This window comes from Ambystoma mexicanum, chromosome 9 (genome assembly GCF_040938575.1).
Source record: "Ambystoma mexicanum isolate Mex_15411 chromosome 9, UKY_AmexF1_1, whole genome shotgun sequence".
NCBI classification, from domain to species: domain Eukaryota; kingdom Metazoa; phylum Chordata; class Amphibia; order Caudata; family Ambystomatidae; genus Ambystoma; species Ambystoma mexicanum.
In genome coordinates, this window is record NC_090931.1 from 1523040313 (window position 1) to 1523052953 (window position 12641).

Here is a 12641-nt window from a genome sequence, read left to right on the forward strand (position 1 = left end):
ACGGACGTGCATCTTTATTATTTTTACATAGGCCTTCTTTAAAACGCAGAAACGCAAGACGCACAAAGAACTCATCTAAAGAGCTTGCTTACGCTTCTCCTAAAGCCAGGAGCCATAATGAAGAATATAACGAAGACACGATACTGGGGACAAGGCAATATGATACCATAACCTAAAGCGCCTGTGCACCAAACGGTTCCACTTATTAATCTCTTCGGAAAGCAATTTAAGTGTTTGCGAGGCAAGAGATGTACAGTACAAATCTGATTCCATTAATAAAACAAGGTACTCTTGAGTTATTCTGACGTACTCTTGGCACACTACTAGTAACTCAGGCTTACTCTTGGCTTACTGCTTGTAACTCTGCCTTCCTCACATTAAATTCTTTTTTGAATCCAATAGCTTTCTCCAGGTGTGAGGGGTAAATCTGGGATTAGTCAGTTATTCATAGTAACTTCTCTGTGAATAGTCTCCTAACTTTTGTGGATTTTAGAATATGCATGCACTTACACGTAATGACAAAAACAACAGATTTTTTTCTCTTCTCATGTCTTCAATAAAAAAGTTTTAAAAATGTGGTATATTCGGTATCCCTGTGACTATATTCCAATAGCAAAAGTTACTGATTTTTAGAGGCGACAAATTTGCTCGTTGCCATAATATTGTTTGGTTCTAATGTCAAGCATATTTTTCCCACTTATATTATCTTTTTGTCTCCAACCTAGAACAATATCAGCAAATACGAAGTTGCTGCTGGCCTTGCTCGGTGCGGTCTTGGTGGTTGGTATGTTCAGAGAAGCTTTTGAATATTCTGTATGTTGTATTGCATCTCCCCAGAAGAGAAAGCACGGCTATGGCTTCGCTTTTTTTTTATGATTCCCAATAAAATGCCCCACGGCCTATTTTGATAAAATACTTCACTGTTGACACAGCTTTAAAGTACACCCTCATCTCATCAAACTGCACTGAAAGCTCCCACACAGGCAGGCAGAGAGATCTTGTGCATCAACGGGCCCTGGAGCGATGCGTTCATCCTCCAGCGAAGTTTTCTCTATATGACTGCTCCGGTGTCCCCTTTTCTAAAAGCATTGCAAATGCAGGATGGCATTTTCTAGAACTTTCTGGCTTTTCCTGGGACCCGAAACCAGCAAGTCGCATGAATCACCTTCCTCGTCGCAGTACTTGGTTACCAAGTGAGTCCAATCAAGGACGAAAAGTGACATTCTAACATTTGAGGACTGTGTTTCTGTAACGGGAAGCGTCATGACATCGTCATGACGCTCCTATAATAAAAGGGGCTCTGCTGGCACGTAAGATTCAGTGCAGCAGAGCCCCAGGATACGGCAACTCTGTCTGTGTCTGATTCTTGTGGTGTCGTCTGCCGCTTGATCGCGGCCTGGTCTAGCAGCCCCGGCCTGGGTGCCCCCAAAGCCGAGGCTGCCATGTGCTGGGTGCCCCCAGCTGATGTGGTCTGTCCGGTGACCCGGACCCTGCAGGGTGACCCCTGCAGGCTGTTTGCTGCATGACCGCAGCTGAGGTACTCATGTCGGGTGATCCCGAAGCATGGGACAAAAAATATGGTTCTTTGCGGATGATTTACTGTTAATTCTAAGAGATCTGAAGGAGTCATTACCTAACTTATTGGAATTGCTGGACCATTTTTAGAAGGTGGCGGGGTATAAAATTAATTGCTCAAAATCAGAGGTGATGCCGTTGATGCCTATTTGTGATAAAATATGTATTTCAAATTTGGGAGTCCAACGGTGTTAGAGGAGGATGAAGTATCTAGGAATTTGGCTCACCGCATTTGTGGAGAGCATGGTTGAAGAAAACATGGGTGAGGTGTGCAGAGAGTTTAAAGCTAATCTGGAGAGGTGGTCTTTGTTGAGACTTTCGTTGTGGGTTAAGGCAAATGCTTTGAAGATGACTGCTGCACCTAAAATTAACTACGTGCTTAGCATGCTACCATTGGAGATTAAATCCTCAATATGGAAGCAAATTGACTTTTTGATACAGTCATTTATATGGGATAAAAAAATACGAAGTTGCAATTATGGAAACTTCAGCTTCCTTTGGGAAGGGGGGGGTTGGGCTTGCCAAATTTTCGTGCATATCATTTGGCTTATTCATGTCAGTTTATTATACCATTTGTAGACGCGGTACCAAATGACTGGATGGTTGCTGAAATGGGATTGGTGGGTCCGCTATTACAAAGAGTACTTCCGACTACGTCGAGTAAGGTGACTCAGAGGAATCCCGTAACAGAATTTTTGAGGAAATGTTGGAAACAGTAGTATGAATTAGTAGGTGCTGTTGCTTTACGCTCGCCGCAAGCATCGATTTGGTAAAATTCAGCTATTAAGGAGAAAGGAAGGATGTTGGAAGCAGGAAGCATCTCCTAGAGTTTACCGCATCTCCAACAGACTCCATCACCTCCAGTGTCACTAGTATTCTCCATTGCCACGCCCCTGATCCACTCCGCCACACCACCTCTGCAGACCCTTTCTCATCATGTAGAACTGCTGTGGGCGAAAGGAACTTCTGGTGTGTTTTTGTTTCATTTTCTCTGCCCCCCCCGGCCATCTGATGCGTTTCCTTCCCACTGAGAGCAAAGCCACTGAGGGAAGTATGCGGGCAGCAGCCGGGAGAAGAGATATATGCGCATGTCTGCTTTCTCTGCCTGTGTGCTGCCCTGCCGCAGCACACAGGCAGAGTGACTGCAGGCCTTGACGCAAAGGCAGAGAACAAGTCGGACTACTCACAGAGGTTGGAGAGCTCAGCTGTGGCCGAGGGCAGTGGGGGAGGGGATCTGGGAGTGCCCAAGCTTTCTTTTCCAGGGCACTTTCGGGTGCTCCTGGCAGCTGCTGTTCTTGCTTGATTGAGAGGTTCTCATTCTGTTCTGCTCGGGGGAACCCCGCCTGTGCTGCAGACTAAGTGCCAAGGGTTCAACCACCTACCCACACACTGTCTCTCCCTTCCCCCATCACAAATGATCGACTCTGACATTGAGTAACTCCGGGGGCTTTGCAGTGTGTTTGTGTGGGAAGGTCAGGGCATGGGGGCGGTGGCTATTTCAGAACTTCCATGCACTCTTATAAATTCTGGATCTTTGGGGCAAGTTGTGAGGTTGAAGGTTGAGTGACGCAGCAGGGACAACTCTCCCCTAATGGCAGGGCATTTCCACCAACCTAAGAGGGTGGGCACCCGACCTTGCCTTGCCTGTGTTGAATATCGAATTGCAAGGGGTACCGCTAAGTCATAACACTGGTACGCTGCTTTGAACCCATCTGCTACAGGAAGCCTGGCAGACACCGAATTGGGTGTGTGTGTATGTGTGTGTGTCTGTGTGTTCAGGGCTATATGATGTGCCTTCCCTAGTGGGAGCTCTTTGTGTAAATAAACCTAGCTACAGTGCTGAGAGAGAGAAAAAGGAGGAACAATATTAAACCGTGAGGTGATGAGAAAGTCTGAGAAAAGAATATTTGGGGAAAGTGCTGGATAGTGGGTTAAACAAATATTGAGTGCCCCTCAATGTTTTCTTCATTTCTTCCGGACCTGTCCAGCAAGATATAATTTTCACGATATGGATTGACATGATCAGAAGTGCCATCACAGTAAATAACATTAAAAGCAGTGGCATCAGTCTTCAGTACTCTAGGACACCATTGGTAAAGACGTTAAAAGAAGTTTTCAAGTGTGAGCCAAGAGAATAATATTTACTATTATTAAAATGCAACAACTCAATAGTTTAGTAAACATTAGGGCTTTTCTTCATAGGACAAATAGCAAACAAAATCACTTCTAGTGACAGCCAATGTCAGCTGATCAGGCATGTGAGATTAAATGATTTGCCCGGGATCAGACATTTTGTTAAAGTAGTGAAATCAGTATCTGGACCACAGGCTGTGATTTATGCACCCGAGTACATATCTTCCCAGTGACATATCACAAATATTTTTTAAGGTTGGTTTTCCAATAACTAAATAATTAGTATTTCGACAAATGCCTTGAAAAATACACAAATCACAGAAGAAACCAACCTAACATTATGTACATTGTTATAGAAATAGGTCAAACAAAAAGACATGCATAACTTTATATTCACCACTCTGAATACACAATTGCATTAGCATACTGCAAAGGAATGTGGACCTAAAAACAATATCTTTTGGTTTTTAAAGTTATTCACAGTGAACTAGAATTCAATATAAGGTCATCTGCATGACCCATTATTTTACACAGCATGCTGCGTTATACTCCCCTCCCATTTATTATCACCCCCAATCGTCCTTACCCAGGCTCCCCTGTGTCTGGGTCATCAAACTGTAATAGGTTTATTGAAATGAGGTTGACACAAAGCTGAATCTGGGGGAGCAGTGGAAAGACGCTGTGCTTCCCTCAGCTTTTAACTATCAGATGAAAAAGGTGAGTTGGGAAGACTTTGGACGGCTCATTCCTGTTCCGAGCTGACTGTATGCGAGACACAGCCCATAAAATTGGGACAGTGGTTGGCCTCGCTACAGACACACCCAGCCCTGTTCCCCGTCCTTGGGTTTCATCTGCGATGGTTTAGCTGCCAACTTGGTACAAGGTGAACACAGATAATTCACACAAAAGGGATTTCCGTCAACCATATGGATCTTTTTGGCCCATTTCAGTTGAACCTTATCTAAGTGCCTGCATTTTAATTGTTTCCCTGTTCATTTATCTATTGCAGCTGCGATTGCGTATAGGTGGGTAGCTAGAGCAAGCACCTGCCCACCTAGCATCACAAATAGGCTCCCCTTTCTCTCCTTTCCCTCCTGCTTCCTTTTTCTCCCATACAGCACTTTTTTGGCCCCCTCTTTTTTTCCTTACTAGCAATATCTTCTCTACTATCCCACTCTTTCCCGCTCTTTTTGAACACTGTCACCACCCTGTTGGGTAATGGCCTTTTGGGAGCGCCTAGCAGCCTTCAATGTATCGGCCCCATCTGCTGCGACTGCCTTCAGTGTGGATACTCTCCAGGCAGCGTTCATCTCCCGTACACAGCGAGCAGCATGGCGATGTTGGAGTCCAGGTCAGGGAGGTCCAGGTCAGTGAGCGGGGTCCGCTCACAAACCTCCACCAGTCTCGATGGGAGGCGCAGGAACACGCAGCAGAGCTGGGGAAGGATGCCCAGGAGGCCGCCGCCTATTCCGGTGGAGACCGAAACTCGCGCAGTGGTGGAGGTGCCACCGCACCCGGTGCAGAGACACGATGACCCCCCTCCTCCCGGAGACAACAACTGCTTGAGAACCCGGGTCGTCTTGGATGCATATTTCAATTCAGGGAGAGGACAAGGACGCTTCTTCACCGGGCTGCTTACTGCTACTCTGATTGTCATCATAGGCGCTAAAGCCCTACTGGACATTATTTTTTAATAAATATGATTACGTAAAGAGTATACTCTGCAAAAATGTTGTTTCATTGTGGTTCCTGGGCTGTGGCTGTGCGCAGCAGCATGTGGCTCTTTGTTTCTGGAGTGGTTGGTTTTCTGGTAGCTATAACTGGTAAGATAGCTCAGTAGGTAGAGCGCTCGCTACTGCAATGTGTGTGTGATCTTTACTTGCAGAAAATAATTTTGTCATTGCTGGGGTTGAAAAGGTTCAGGATTTTCGTGAGTCAATTTTACAATCTTTTACTGACAAGGAACTATTGGATTGGGTGGCAGAAGATTCTGAACGTCACATTATAGAAGGTTTACCATATGTTGGAAAGCAATTGTATTTGCCTTGTGAAGAATTGAGAATTGAAGCATTAAAGAATTGTCATGATTCCCCGTTAGCTGGTCACCCAGGAATTAAGAAAACTTTTGATCTTCTTCAAAGGGAATTTTGGTGGAAGGAAATGAAGGAAGATTCTGAGAATTATGTGAGAACTTGTGATGTTTGTATTCGTTCTAAGTCTGATCATCAGAAAGCTGCAGGATATTTAGTTACACTTCCAGTTCCACCTTGTCCGTGGCATACGGTATCAATGGATTATATTGTGGATTTACCGCCTGACAAGGGTTGTTCTACTATTCTTGTAGTTGTGGATGTGTTTTCTAAGGCTAGTCATTTTATTCCCATCAAGGTAGGGACTACAGCGACATCTTTAGCTCAGGCTTTCCTGCAAAATGTTGTTAAATTACATGGTTTACCTAATCAAGTAATTTCCGATAGAGGATCTCAATTTGTCTCTAGATTTTGGAAAGCTTTTTGCAAAGAGTTGAAAATTGAGATTAATTTAACAACAAGCTATCATCCTGAGAGTAACGGCCAAACCGAGAGGGTGAATCAAGAGTTAGAAAAGTATATACGATGCTATCTTGGTGCAGGTCAGGGGTGGTTGGAACTACTTTGATTGGCAGAATTTTGCTATAATAACGCTACTAAAGATTCAACTTCTATGTCCCCATTCTTTCTAAATCAGGGATTCCATCCGCGATTTTTGAGAGGAGTGGTTTTAGAGGAAATTGAGGTTCCAGATGTTGAAAGTAGGTTAATTGCTATGGAACAAAATTTGAAACTTGCTGTTCAGGCGTTGAATAAGAGTTAACTAAATTACAAAAAATTTGCAGACAGAAAGCGTCGAAAAGAACCAAATTAACAGGTCAGAGACAAAGTATGGTTATCCACGAAGAATGTACCTTTGAAGGGGAGAAGTAAATTTAGTCCACGATATAGTGGACCATTTGAGATAGAAAAGGTTTATTCCCCAGTATCTGTGAAATTGAAGTTACCATTAGGATTAAAAATTCATCCAACTTTTCATGTAAAATTATTGAAAACATTTAGGAATGATACCAGAATGCATGATGTTCCTAGTCCTGTGTTTTCTGAAGATGAGAATGAATTTGAAGTGCAAGCAATTTTAGATTCTAGAATTGTTCATGGTCAACTTCAATACTTGGTTGATTGGAAGGGATATGGTCCTGAGGAACGTTCGTGGGAGAAAGTTGAAAATGTACATGCCCCTAGATTGGTAAAAAGATTTCATCATTTACACCCTGAAAAAGTTGGCCCTGGGTTAGGGCATTACGGAGGGGGTACTGTCAGGATTCCATGGCATATTTATAAATATTCAAGGAGAAATTACTATAGAAAATCTGCATTAAAAAGAATTAAGTAAACCTTTATCTTTAAAACCTCATTATTACATTATTAGTAAGAGTATTGGTTGAGAGATGTTGAATTTGGGTTCAGTGTTTTACATATGTCAATATTGTAATAAGTTGCCTTAATGTTAACTATATACAGGAAGTACCAAATTCCCCAAACCAAGATGGAGGTTCAGTTCAACACCAATGATTGGTGGAAAATAATTGTGAGGTAATTTGGAACAGTTACCAACATTCGAAACTGCCTTTCATTCCAGTTTCTTTAGAGGAAGGTTGCAGTTTAGTTAGCTCTTATGATATTTAATATAAGCAGTGTTAAAATTCCTTTTTAGAAGAAAAATATCCAGCGAGTTTATTCTACAGAAGTTCTTGTTAGAAGAAGTCCGTGTTTCAACTTCAAGATCTACTTACAGATGAAGCAAGCCAAGTTTTCTGAATGTGAAATGTTCATATCTTCGATTTTACTCAAGAAGAAGTTTAATTTTAATTATTAAGAACTGTACTTGTCTATGAATTTTTATGAACAATTACTTGAATACAACAGCGCGCGTATTTTTTGAAAGAAAACTGTTGTGCGTTTATTTTCTCCTTTCGCGGCTGTGTGTGCGGGAAATGATATTTAAGTGTAAAATTATAATGCAAGTTAGTTAGCGCATTACTTGTGAAATATTGGTTCAGTATTATTCTCCTCATTGTACGCGTGTTAATTTCTAGTATTGTGAAGTATCTAGGATAACACGTCTCGTTATATTTATTTTCACTGTTGGTCAGTTCCTGTAAGGAATTTGGTTGCGTATTCTAATAATTCTACGCACGCTTCATTTAAATGTTTACTTCCTGGTTTGACGTGCTAGTGTTTTTTCTAATAACTTTTCTATTGGCAGCGAGTTGAGTTTCGATATTTCCTAGTGAATACATTACTTGGTGGAGCGGACAAGCGTATTACGTGTTGCAGTGAATTCAGTGACCGTGTTTTAGTGTGGTTGTTTTTGGCGTTGTGTCATCATATTCTACTCCGTTCTGAATGCGCGCACGCCGTCGCGTTTCTCAATTTTGATGAACTTTTCTCAATAAGCCAGGCAGAACAACAAACAAGACAGCTGAGGCTCCAAAGGCGCATAGCCCGCAAAATCAGAAAACATCAAAGAGCCTCAACTCTCAGACTGATACTTCTGCATCACTATACAGAGGCCTTAGAAGCACAAGAAAACTTGGACCCACACCTTCTATTTCACTACCACTGGACGGGACTATTAATCTCTTCGGAAAGCAATTTAAGTGTTTGCGAGGCAAGAGATGTACAGTACAAATCTGATTCCATTAATAAAACAAGGTACTCTTGAGTTATTCTGACGTACTCTTGGCACACTACTAGTAACTCTAGTAACTAGTAACTCAGGCTTACTCTTGGCTTACTGCTTGTAACTCTGCCTTCCTCACATTAAATTCTTTTTTGAATCCAATAGCTTTCTCCAGGTGTGAGGAGTAAATCTGGGATTAGTCAGTTATTCATAGTAACTTCTCTGTGAATAGTCTCCTAACTTTTGTGGATTTTAGAATATGCATGCACTTACACGTAATGACAAAAACAACAGATTTTTTTCTCTTCTCATGTCTTCAATAAAAAAGTTTTAAAAATGTGGTATACTCGGTATCCCTGTGACCCTGTGACTGCAATATGTATACATATATTTACATTTCAATTTCATACTTAATCATTATTTCCATTTGTTTTCGCTCATTCTCCGTTACACATTTATTTCAGTTATGGAGAGAGAGAGAGAAGACGAAAGAGAGAGAGAAGACGAAAGAGAGAGAAGACGAAAGAGAGAGAGAAGATGAAAGAGAGAGACACGAAGAACGAGAAAGAACGAGAACGAGTCATAAATTTTGTTTTTCGCAGTTTTTTTTCATCAAATAAACTTTGTCATTACTTTTCAATCTCGAACACACTCACGGACGTGCATCTTTATTATTTTTACATAGGCCTTCTTTAAAACGCAGAAACGCAAGACGCACAAAGAACTCATCTAAAGAGCTTGCTTACGCTTCTCCTAAAGCCAGGAGCCATAATGAAGAATATAACGAAGACACGATACTGGGGACAAGGCAATATGATACCATAACCTAAAGCGCCTGTGCACCAAACGGTTCCACTTATACACCAAGCCCAAGTAGGCCGCAAGCAAGAGCTTCCATGAATGTTAAAAGAACAAGAGTTAGGTTGCTGATCCTGCAAAATGAGCCTGGCGAAAGCAGACCGCCAAGGCCGCAATGTTGCAAACTCGCATTCCGAAAAGCAGACAATCAAGGACACGATGTTGCAACCTCGCTCGCCGCGAGTCGATATCAAAGGCACACCTGCAAATTAAACCAAGCACACAGTGGAAAAACAATATTAATTGTGCAGAATTCTGCCTCAAACACGGTCCCACCTCACGTGACCAAGCCGAACCTGACAGGATGCCAAGGCAAGGAGAAAGGAGACGTCTGAAGCCCTGTTGCAAGACACAGGCTGATACAATTCAATGGACATCTGCGACAGTAGGAGTAGTCGGCCTACCAACATGTGAATGAGTCCTCGCATGGTCTACACATAACCTTAGTGATACATTGTTGCAAATGACAGGTGCACCGCAAGCTGGGAACAACGATGGTCCCAGACGGGGAGGCTCGCGAGCGGACCAATTAGAACATGGGGCTCCTATCACTGACGCTATTAACACTGACCAATCCTCAGGGGTCTTCATGTAACAATTTTCATGTATCAAGTTGAAGGGACAACCCAAGTATATCACCTGACTATCCCTCAACCATTAATATTGTTCTCTATACGTATGCTATACTAACCCTACCACTCGAGCAGCCAATTAAAAGTGGCGATATGTTTTTTGCTAACTTTCCAAGGTGACGCAAGTAGCGCGTCATACGAAGGTAAAAAGGGCCTGCGAGCCCCACGATTGTGTGTGCGTCAGGACGGACGCGTACGTTCCTCGACCCATCCCTGCCGTTTGTATAATAAACAGCAGAATCACCTTGCTTCTTGCGTGTGTCTCATACTCATTCCTTTTGGGATATACGGGAGGAGTTGGGGCCTCCCCGCCTGAAGGTCCGCGGACGGCTCCGCCGACCCCGGCAGAATTTCCCCCCGACAGTGAGGTGATGAGAAAGTCTGAGGAAAGAATATTTGGGGAAAGTGCTGGATAGTGGGTTAAACAAATATTGAGTGCCCTTCAATGTTTTCTTCATTTCTTCCGGACCTGTCCAGCAAGATATATAGATCCCTAATTTTCACGATATGGATTGACATGATCAGAAGTGCCATCACAGTAAAAAGCAGTGGCATCAGTCTTCAGTACTCTAGGACACCATTGGTAAAGACATTAAAAGAAGTTTAAGTGTAAGCCAAGAGAATAATGTTTACTATTATTAAAATGCAACAACTCAATAGTTTAGTAAACATGAGGGCTTTTCTTCATAGGAAAAATAGCCAACGAATTCACTTCTAGTGACACCCAATGTCAGCTGATCAGGCATGTGAGATTAAATGATTTGCCCAGGATCAGACATTTTGTTAAAGTAGTGAAATCAGTATCTGGACCACAGGCTGCGATTTATGCACCTGAGTACATATCCTCAAAGTGACATATCACAAATATTTTTTAAGGTTGGTTTTCCAATAACTAAATAATTAGTATTTCGACAAATGCCTTGAAAAATACACAAATCACAGAAGAAACCAACCTAACATTATGTACATTGTTATAGAAATAGGTCAAACAAAAAGACATGCATAACTTTATATTCACCACTCTGAATTCACAATTGCATTAGCATACTGCAAAGGAATGTGGACCTGAAAACAATATCTTTTGGTTTTTAAAGTTATTCACAGTGAACTAGAATTCAATATAAGGTCATCTGCATGACCCATTATTTTACACAGCATGCTGCGTTATACTCCCCTCCCATTTATTATCACCCCCAATCGTCCTTACCCAGGCTCCCCTGTGTCTGGGTCATCAAACTGTAATAGGTTTATTGAAATGAGGTTGACACAAAGCTGAACCTGGGGGAGCAGTGGAAAGACGCTGTGCTTCCCATAGCTTTTAACTATCAGATGAAAAAGGTGAGTTGGGTAGACTTTGGACGGCTGATTCCTGTTCCGAGCTGACTGTATGCGAGACACAGGACACAGCCCATAAAATTGGGACAGTGGTTGGCCTCGCTACAGACACACCCAGCCCTGTTCCCCGTCCTTGGGTTTCATCTGGGATGGTTTAGCTGCCAACTTGGTACAAGGTGAACACAGATAATTCACACAAAAGGAATTTTCGTCAACCATATGGATCTTTTTGGCCCATTTCAGTTGAACCTTATCTAAGTGCCTGCATTTTAATTGTTTCCCTGTTCATTTATCTATTGCAGCTGCGATTGCGTATAGGTGGGTAGCTAAAGCAAGCACCTGCCCACCTAGCATCACAAATAGGCTCCCCTTTCTCTCCTTTCCCTCCTGCTTCCTTTTTCTCCCATACAGCACTTTTTTGGCCCCCTCTTTTTTTCCTTACTAGCAATATCTTCTCTACTATCCCACTCTTTCCCGCTCTTTTTGAACACTGTCACCACCCTGTTGGGTAATGGCCTTTTGGGAGCGCCTAGCAGCCTTCAATGTATCGGCCCCATCTGCTGCGACTGCCTTCAGTGTGGATACTGTCCAGGCAGCGTTCATCTCCCGTACACAGCGAGCAGCATGGCGATGTCGGAGTCCAGGTCAGGGAGGTCCAAGTCAGTGAGCGGGGTCCGCTCACAAACCTCCACCAGTCTCGATGGGAGGCGCAGGAACACGCAGCAGAGCTGGGGAAGGATGCCCAGGAGGCCGCCGCCTATTCCGGTGGAGACCGAAACTCGCGCAGTGGTGGAGGTGCCACCGCACCCGGTGCAGAGACACGACGACCCACCTCCTCCCGGAGACAACAACTGCTTGAGAACCCGGGTCGTCTTGGATGCATATTTCAATTCAGGGAGAGGACAAGGACGCTTCTTCACCGGGCTGCTTACTGCCACTCTGATTGTGATCATAGGCGCTAAAGCCCTACTGGACATTATTTTTTAATAAATATGATTACGTAAACAGTATACTCTGCAAAAATGTTGTTTCATTGTGGTTCCTGGGCTGTGGCTGTGCGCAGTAGCATGTGGCTCTTTGTTTCTGGAGTGGTTGGTTTTCTGGTAGCTATAACTGGTAAGATAGCTCAGTAGGTAGAGCGCTCGCTACTGCAATGTGTGTGATCTTTACTTGCAGAAAAGAATTTTGTCATTGCTGGGGTTGAAAAGGTTCAGGATTTTCGTGAGTCAATTTTACAATCTTTTACTGACAAGGAACTATTGGATTGGGTGGCAGAAGATTCTGAACGTCACATTATAGAAGGTTTACCATATGTTGGAAAGCAATTGTATTTGCCTTGTGAAGAATTGAGAATTGAAGCATTAAAGAATTGTCATGATTCCCCGTTAGCTG